Source organism: Belonocnema kinseyi, chromosome 1 (assembly GCF_010883055.1).
Source record: "Belonocnema kinseyi isolate 2016_QV_RU_SX_M_011 chromosome 1, B_treatae_v1, whole genome shotgun sequence".
NCBI classification, from domain to species: domain Eukaryota; kingdom Metazoa; phylum Arthropoda; class Insecta; order Hymenoptera; family Cynipidae; genus Belonocnema; species Belonocnema kinseyi.
In genome coordinates this window covers 61,378,430-61,387,095 of record NC_046657.1, presented here as the reverse complement: position 1 = coordinate 61,387,095, position 8,666 = coordinate 61,378,430, and the positions used below count along the sequence as shown (strand labels likewise).

Sequence of the window (8,666 nt, the reverse complement as noted above, 5' to 3'; positions counted from 1 at the left end):
TTATTTATTTATCACAAAGTGTTTATTATTATGACGAATTCATTGTTGTATTTAAAATGATGAAATTGAACTTCCGAAAAATAAGAATTAAAGAACGGTAAAAAATGTAAAGAAGAGACAAATACAATTCACAGAAAAATTTTCGTACTGCGAGCTCTCGTGGCAGAGATAGCAACGCGTGTACTCGGTGTGACGCTTTAACCAATCGCATTTTGCAAAGATGTAAACATAACAGGTCCGAGAAACGGTAAAGTTTATTTTATAGTCTAGCCTTCAACTTTTCCCCTTAAAGTTCTTCCAATCTGTAATTGCGAAAAACTTCCCTGCGTGTGGGAAATTTGCAGTCAAGAATTCGACGCAGCACTTAAAATTATTAATTTTAATTAAACAAAAAAACATTTGCATTTTCACTTTTAGGACTGTAGAATTAAATGTTTTCCCGCAAGCTGAACAATTTTTTCTCCGAAATAGGGGCAATGATTATAAACATATGTTTAAACTCTTATAAAGTGAAGGGAACTTTTCGTTTGTATTTGATATCTGGATGTAAGATATTTTTATGCATGATTAATTTAGTCGGTTATTCTACTTACGAACAAAATTGCCAAATAATATTGCATTGAAGAAAAACAGGATAAAATTGATAGTTCTCATGATTTCGAGAAGCCGGAACTAAAAATGAAAAGATCTTGAATAGGCTCTACTCGTCTAGACAATAGCCTTCACTTCCTATTGACAATCATTTTCACCGCATTCTTGCAGTGAAGCTGTATTTTTTTATATGCAGAACCTAATTACTATTTTTGGAAATTTTAGATACTCCTGACCTAGTTTCAAAATTAACGCGACATTTGAAAACAACCGACACGTTTCCAACGAAATTTTACAAATGCAATCACTTCAGTCAATATTCTTAAAAACTGTTACTTGCGGGTTGTTGTGCTTACTTACAGACTTTGCCGAATTCATTATGAAAATTAAAAAAATTTTAAAAAAATTGATGTCCACCAATAAATTAATATAGAATTTAAAAAATTTGTTTAATTAATGCGCTGAAATCTTTAAAATCTTAAAAATAAACAAATCTCAAAATTAAATAAATTTCAACTTAAGCTTAAATAAACATAAATAATTTTTGGTTTTCCATTGAGAAGATTGTGAAGTTTCGTAAATACATAATGATTTTAAGGTTCAGGGAACTTATTTTAATATAGTCAAGTTGTTTTGATTGAAAAACTAATACCAATTAAAGGCGAAACAATGATTTTTTACATAGAAATTATCATTTAATTATACAGGAATATGTAAGATGTATGTTAGAGCGTATCGAAAAAAAGTTGTTTTCGTGAAGTTCTATCAACAATGAAAACTTTCTGTTGGGATTTAAAAACGCTCCCCTAAAGTTTCATCAAAAAAATTCCTCCTGTCCCCACATCGTAGATATGGCTATAAATCACAAAAAACGAAGCACCTCTTCATATTTAAACATAAAAAAATTTGTCACTTAGATTAAATTATCCATAAAAATAGTTCACAGCAAGTCAACTTATACCTGTATAGCGATAATTCTATTAAAATATTTTTTACCCTCCCTAATTGACTTTGAATCTTGAAAAAATCATAAAAAGTCGACTTTTTCGCTATTTTCTTCGATTCGTGGTAACTTTCTTGACTATTTGGCCATAGATTGTGCGATATACGTTAACGAAAATGTATTTTGAATATAGTGCAACAATAATATATAAGGTATTTTGACATTATAATAATTTTTGTTGACTTTGTATTACAAGAAAATACTTAAAAGTGATATACTGCTTCTTATTTGACAGTAAAATTAATTTTTGGTAGATAAATTATCAGTAAAAATAGTCCGAAGCAACTGAATTTGTACCTACACATTAAAAAATTATTCAAATATTATTTACCCTACGTAACTGACCTTGCAATTTAAAAATATCGATAAAAATTGACTTTTTCTTTATTTGCTTAGAGTAACGGCAATTTTTTCGATTATTAGACCATGAAATTCCTGATGTACGTTCAGAAGAATGTATTTTCAATATGGTACACCAATAATATATGCAAAATGTTGATATCAAAATCATTTTTATTGAATTTGGATTACAAGAAAGTATCAACGAGTGATACATTGCTCTTCATTTCACAAAAAAATTAATTTTCGGTGTCGCAATAAGGTGAAAATGTTTTCTATTGCACCCGTATTTACACTTGTACAGTAAGAAAGTAATTTAAATAATTTTTATTAGGACATAATAACGCAGAGGATTTAGAAAAAAAGTGAATTCAATTTTTGCGCTATTTCTAATAGTTATATAATAACCGAGAAGTTAGCATCCTATCGTCAGGACGCCTCGATATGCTAAATAAAATCAAGTAACGGAATAGTTGGAACATATATTGGTTTGTTTTAATCTCATTTCTGACATCAAGTTTAATTTATTCGTCCTATTTCAATTTTGAAGCAAAATCATTTTTCGTTTCAAAAATGGGCAAACTTTTTCGACTTTCAAATCTTGAGCAGATGATTACATTTCTACCCCGTAAAAAATGTGACTGTATTAGTTCAGTAATAACTTGAACTAATACGCTTCGCATAAATTACAACTCTGTAGGTTGAAAAGCGGAGCTGGAGCTCTTCATTTAACTTGTAATTTTATCTGTTTCAGTATAGAACCGCCTCTATAGCAATACCGAACTACATCGAATAAATAATTATTGACCTGGAGCAGTTCTTATTAGGGTGGTCTAAAAAAACACATTTTCGAATTTTTATGATAAGACTGAAGAATATTGTAGGCTACATGAAAATAGAAAGTGCCTATTTTTTTTTTCGCAAAATATTAATTAATAGGACTACGCATTTGTTCCAAAGTTTTTTCTAAATTCACTACTCAACATAGAGAATTCACGGTGCCGTCTATGGTTCAGCTTGGCAGTGCGGCCTAAATATTTTATTACATTTTATGCTTACTAATAAAAGTTAATTACAGCTATTTACAGAAAATATTATATTAAGATCCTTATTTCTATACCTTACCCCTTATAATTATTTTATGATAAACAATTATCTAATTATTATTTAAGCATACAAAATTTTAAATTTTGATTTATTTTATTTTTATTATTTTTGTTCATTTTAATTATTTTTTAATTCAATGTTAATAATGACTTATTATTAAATTAATAATAATTATAAATTATTACTCAGTACTCATTAATTTTTTAAAATAAATAATTATTTAATTATTAATTAATAGACCATTTAGTTGTTAAAGATTGAATAATAATTTATTAATAAATCATTATTCAATTATTAATTGATCATGACAAATTTTAAGTTTTAATTAATTTGATTTAATCATAATTGTTAACTTTAATTACTTATTAATTAAATAATTATAAATGAACGGATGGGTGATTCAATTAATAATAATTTAATAATTATTTTTTGTTAACCAATTATCTAATTATTAAAAATTTGAAATTTTGATTTATTTTATTTTAATTATTATTGTTAATTTTAATTATTTTGTAACTCAATGTTAATTATGACTTATTATTAAATTAATAAATTATTATTTAATTATTAATTAATAGATCATTCAGTTATAAAAAATTTAATAATAATTTACTAATAAATAATTATTCAATTATTATTTAATCATGAAAAATTGTGCATTTTAATAAATTTGCTTTCAATTCATTAGATTTAAATTATTATTAACCTATTATTATTCTAAATATTTCAAAATTTTATTAATTTGTCTTATAATAAATTATTAGTAATAATTTTGATAATTATTATATTATTTGTTTTATTATTATTATTTATTATATTATTTGTTTCTAAATTAAAAAGTCGCTGGTAAATAATGATGTAATTTTCAAAATAAAACTGCAGTAAATATTTAGTTTTATGTACTTTCCGATTTAATTAATTTAATTTCTCCCTATGACTCCCTTTAAAAAGGTGTGAAAAAGCCTGCAGGTAATAAGAGCCAAAACTTTTTAATACTCTTTTTCTCCTACAAATTATTATACATTTTTATTTTCTTATATAAAAACCTTTTCTTAGATAAGCATCTCGTGTTTTGTAAAAAAATCCAGATGATGAAAATATAAATAAAACCCGGTATATGGTTTTGAATATTGCAATTTTACGGACATTGACTTGGTTCTTAAATTCTTACATGACAGTTTTAAAACGGCAAAGTATGTTAAAATGCATTATTATTCTTATTCAAATACAGACCTGAAGGTTAAAACAAATACAATCAACTTCTATTGCAAAATTTCACTTCAAAAAAGAAATGCCATTTTACATGTTAATCTCCATAGGAGAGAAAAATGAAATGCATAGTCCTATTAATTAATTTGTTCAAGAAAAAAAAAAAAAAATAGGCACTTTCTATTTTTATGTAGCCTACAATGTCTTTTTTTGGACCACCCTGTTCTTTATGTAGAACTTGCAACATTCATAAGTTGAACGTCAGGTGTGCTAAAACATCGAGACAAACACTGTTCCACTTCTGGATCGGGTACGTAACGAAATCTGGATCACAGCGCGTCGATAAGCTAAAACTTTTACGATTCAAAATACTAGGGCGCGGTTCGTTTAGACAACCAGCAGCTGCGATTCTGAAAATGCGAAAACGGAGCAGCTCCATGTATAAAATGCTCACACTGAAGTATCAAACGGCACAAGGTGGGGCAAAGCAAAACCCGACTTGTTCAATGTTTTCATTCGCAAACACTTGGCGTCTAAACAGCAATGCATTGTTATACTAGGCAGTCTGATAAGTACCCGAAAATTTTAAGAGATGGCATTTGTATTCACTAATGTGAACCATTTTCGTCGAGCTTGATCCTTCAAATAACGGCTGTCAAAACTTCAGCAATTTATGTTCACGCATTGACAAGTTACAGCACTGAGAAGCGACTAACCTCCGAGTTTTTTTTTAATAAGGAAAAATCTGAGTTTCGAGTTTTGATCAAACACTACTATCTTCGCAAGAAAACGATATCCGAGACCAAGGCGAAGCTGGATAAGTATTACCCGGACTCTTCACCGTCGATTGGAACGATTCATAAGTGGTTTACCGAGTTTCGTTGTGGCCGTACGAGCACAGTTGATGCAGAACGATCTGGGCGCCCAAAAGAGGTCACTACACCAGAAAATGTCGAAATAATCCATGATATGATGTTGAATGATCCCAAAGTGAAATTGAGAGAGGTAGCTAATGCTGTAGGCATATCATTGGAACGTGTGGGCAATATCGTGCATTCAGTTTTGGGCACAGTGGACCAAAAACGAATTCGTGTGACAACTTCCCAGCAGAATTTGGCATTATTTTCGCGTAAGCCGCCCGAGTTTTTGCGCCGATTCATAACCATGTATGAAACCTGGATCCACTACTACACTCCTGAGTCAACGCAAAAGGCAAAACAGTGGGTTCCACCGGGCCAAAGTGCTCCGAAGCGTCCAAAACTCAACAATGGGTCGGAAAGGTTATGGTCTCCGTATTTTGGGATGCACATGGCATATATTACTTGTTCCCTAACCTGAAGAGATGGCTCACCGGTAAGAGTTTTTACTCAAATGAGGAGTTCATAGCTGAAACTGAGGCGTATTTTGGAGACCTTCCGATCAAGTACGTTTCGGAAGGTATCAAAAAGTTAGAAAATCGTTGGACCCTCTGTATCGACCTATAAGGAGAGTATGTTGAAAAATAAAACCGACTTTGGCCAAATAAAACGTCTCCGTGTTTCATTTTCAGGGACTTATCAGACTGCCTAGTACACATACTCGCTACACTTCGCTTCGTTCGATTCGACTGATTCGAATAACGACGAAAAGGGAGAATCGAATGAATCTGTAACGTAGAAGCTTCGCGTGAGCAGTGCGCTGAGTTGGGGCGCCGGACAATATTTGTTGGGGAATATTAAACACTAATTATTCAAATATCATATCTCGCGTGCTCTTAAATTTAAACGCTGCACGTAAATAATTAAAGTTACAAACATCGTTCATACAATAAAGTGCGAGGGTCAAGGATGATGAACGGTCAAAGTTACGATACTGTTGTATTGAGTTAGTTGCAGATATAGAACACTATCGGATCAATCAAGGGACGCCAGCCGATCAAGTGAAGTAAGATTTAGATCGTTTTCAATGTAAAATGCAAACCGATTGTTAATCTAACTTCGTATGTCCTGCAACTTTGCAACTTATTGCGTTCGAGTATCAGTTCGTGATCAGTTTCAATTATAATAATTATATACTTCCAGCACAAAAAAAATTAATTGGTTTTACTTTTTAATTGTTATATGGCTATAAAATTCGTTTATCGTTAAAATATACAAATAGTTGCATCTAAATTTTTAAAAGTAAAATTAATTTTTTTCCAAAAATAACAATTTTCATCACAAAAAATACATTTTATTATTTTTACTAAAAGTTTTTTTTTCGAACAATAATTGTCTTTTTATAAAAATTATTCATATATAATTTAAGAAATATTGAAGATATGAAAAAGGTTTTCGTTTATAAAAGTTTATAAACAGAAAGAACCATGTAACTTGTAATATAAAAACGATTTTGATTTACTGCTTTCTCATATATGAAGCATTGTCATAATACATTTTTTTTTTGATTTCGGAAAAACATCATGGAAACATGTTTTGAAGTTGTGGGAGTCGAAAAGTAGTGATTTTAGAAAATCTGTATATGTGTTTGTGTGCGTGTGTGTATGTATGTCGCAGCAATATCTTGTCAACGCTTTGATCGATTTGAATCTTAAAGTCTTATTTTCTTCGTTTTTTCACAACGAAGGCGGTTAAAGAAAAATGTTCTAATAAATTTTAGGTTATGTTCATTTGATAAACTAAAAAGGATTTTGACGTATCAGTTTTCTGAATTTTTCATGACTTTAAAGTAAATGCACCTACATATACTCAAATGTATTTGAAGAAGCTTGAATTTTTCTTCATTTTTGCGAAAAGATTTGGCAACACTGTAACTTTTGACAGAGATGACAGATCGAGTAATGACGTAGCGCGTTTTGAAGCATTAGTCTAAGGAGATTTTTGCCATGAAGCATTCGACAAAACAAGTCAAATGTGAAAACTTAACGTGCATGGAGAAAAATAAATAAAGTGAAAACTGTGCCTTCTGCGACTAAATTGCATCGTTTGTATGAAAGATTTTCATCAGATGAGGCACTTACTAATCCCAAACGTCCAAATAAAAAGCAACCAAGGCGATCCGATGAAAATATCGCACTCGTACGGGCCAGTGTCCCGAACACTGGCCCGTTTTCACCATTGACTTGTTTTGTTGAATGTTAATTTCAACAATCTGAGAACGTTCGCGTGGAATTGTACTACTCCATGGCAAACATCTCCTTAGACTGATGCTTCAAACGCGCTACGTCATTACTCGATCTGTCATCTCTCTCAAAGGTTACAGTGTTGCCAAATCTTTTCGTCGAAAATGGCCAACCCTGTATGTACTTATTAATTGAGATCCATTGCAGTGTGGGAGATTCAAATCTTTTCGGACCCGCGTATTCCATATATACATGATATTTACGTTTCGAAACCGATATTTGTGACCATTAATGGAATCTGCAAGATCGTTCCACCGACATAAATATCTTAGGAGTCCCAGTAACTGGGGATTTCGATCCGCTAGCCTCTTACCCGTTTCGATTAGTCTTCAGATAATCCAGCCAACTTTCAATACGAACAGATTGAATATTAAAATGAAAAAATAAGTAGTACAAGCTATATAAAGTGTAAGAAAAAAAAACATAACAGAAAAGCTCTAGAAAAAGAAAATAAATCAGCTGAAAGTGGCCATTAGGGTTGTCAGAAAACGCTTTTCGAGCTACAGGACAAACTCAACTCTCTAAAAGCTTTAAATTTCAGAGGAAATGAATCCGTAATTTTTTATCTTGTAAAATTTAAATCCTCACACGTGCCACCAGATGCTTTAAAATCCTATTTGATGGCCATGGGGAAATTTGGTATTTTCGAAAGATCACACTCATGCTCCAGGGTTACATAATAACGTGCCAAACTATTCAGGGATTGAAGAGGAGTTTCTATAAAATTAAATCGTATCCATAATTGTAACTTTTAATCCGCCCTCACCCCCTTTAGACACAAAAATATTACCAAAAATAACAAACTACACTTTTATGTAATATTTTTCATTTTTAGCAACTTCGGTATTTTTATACACGTAAGCACTAATGGAGAATTTAAATATCTAGCACGACTTTTTAAACCATTTTTTATTGTTAAAACAAATTCAAATTATTAAAAAAATTAATTATTCCCCAAAAATGTAAGAAATTATCTTATTTTCTCATTAAAATATAATAGTTAGGCATTTTTGGGAGCAGTAGATTTTTTTATAACTTTACTTCTTTTCGTTGAATAATCATAAAATTTTGATAGATTTTTTCCGATTTTCAAAAATCTCTATTCAATAAAAGTTAATTATTGCATTCGACATATTATTATAATCTTTATGATGGTTGAATCAGACAGGAGCTGGGATAATATATCTATTTTTTTTATAATTAACAACAACGATTCAGAATGAGAATGGTTTGCTTTAATTCACTAAGAAACAAGAA

At 30.5% G+C, this 8,666-nt stretch overlaps 1 protein-coding gene across 1 annotated transcript in view; it reads right to left on the bottom strand.

The window, feature by feature from the left end:
* The window catches only part of LOC117177938, a 28,544-nt gene that overhangs the window by 17,061 nt on the left and 2,817 nt on the right, over positions 1–8,666 (bottom strand). The gene's annotated exons all lie outside the window — the stretch shown is intronic.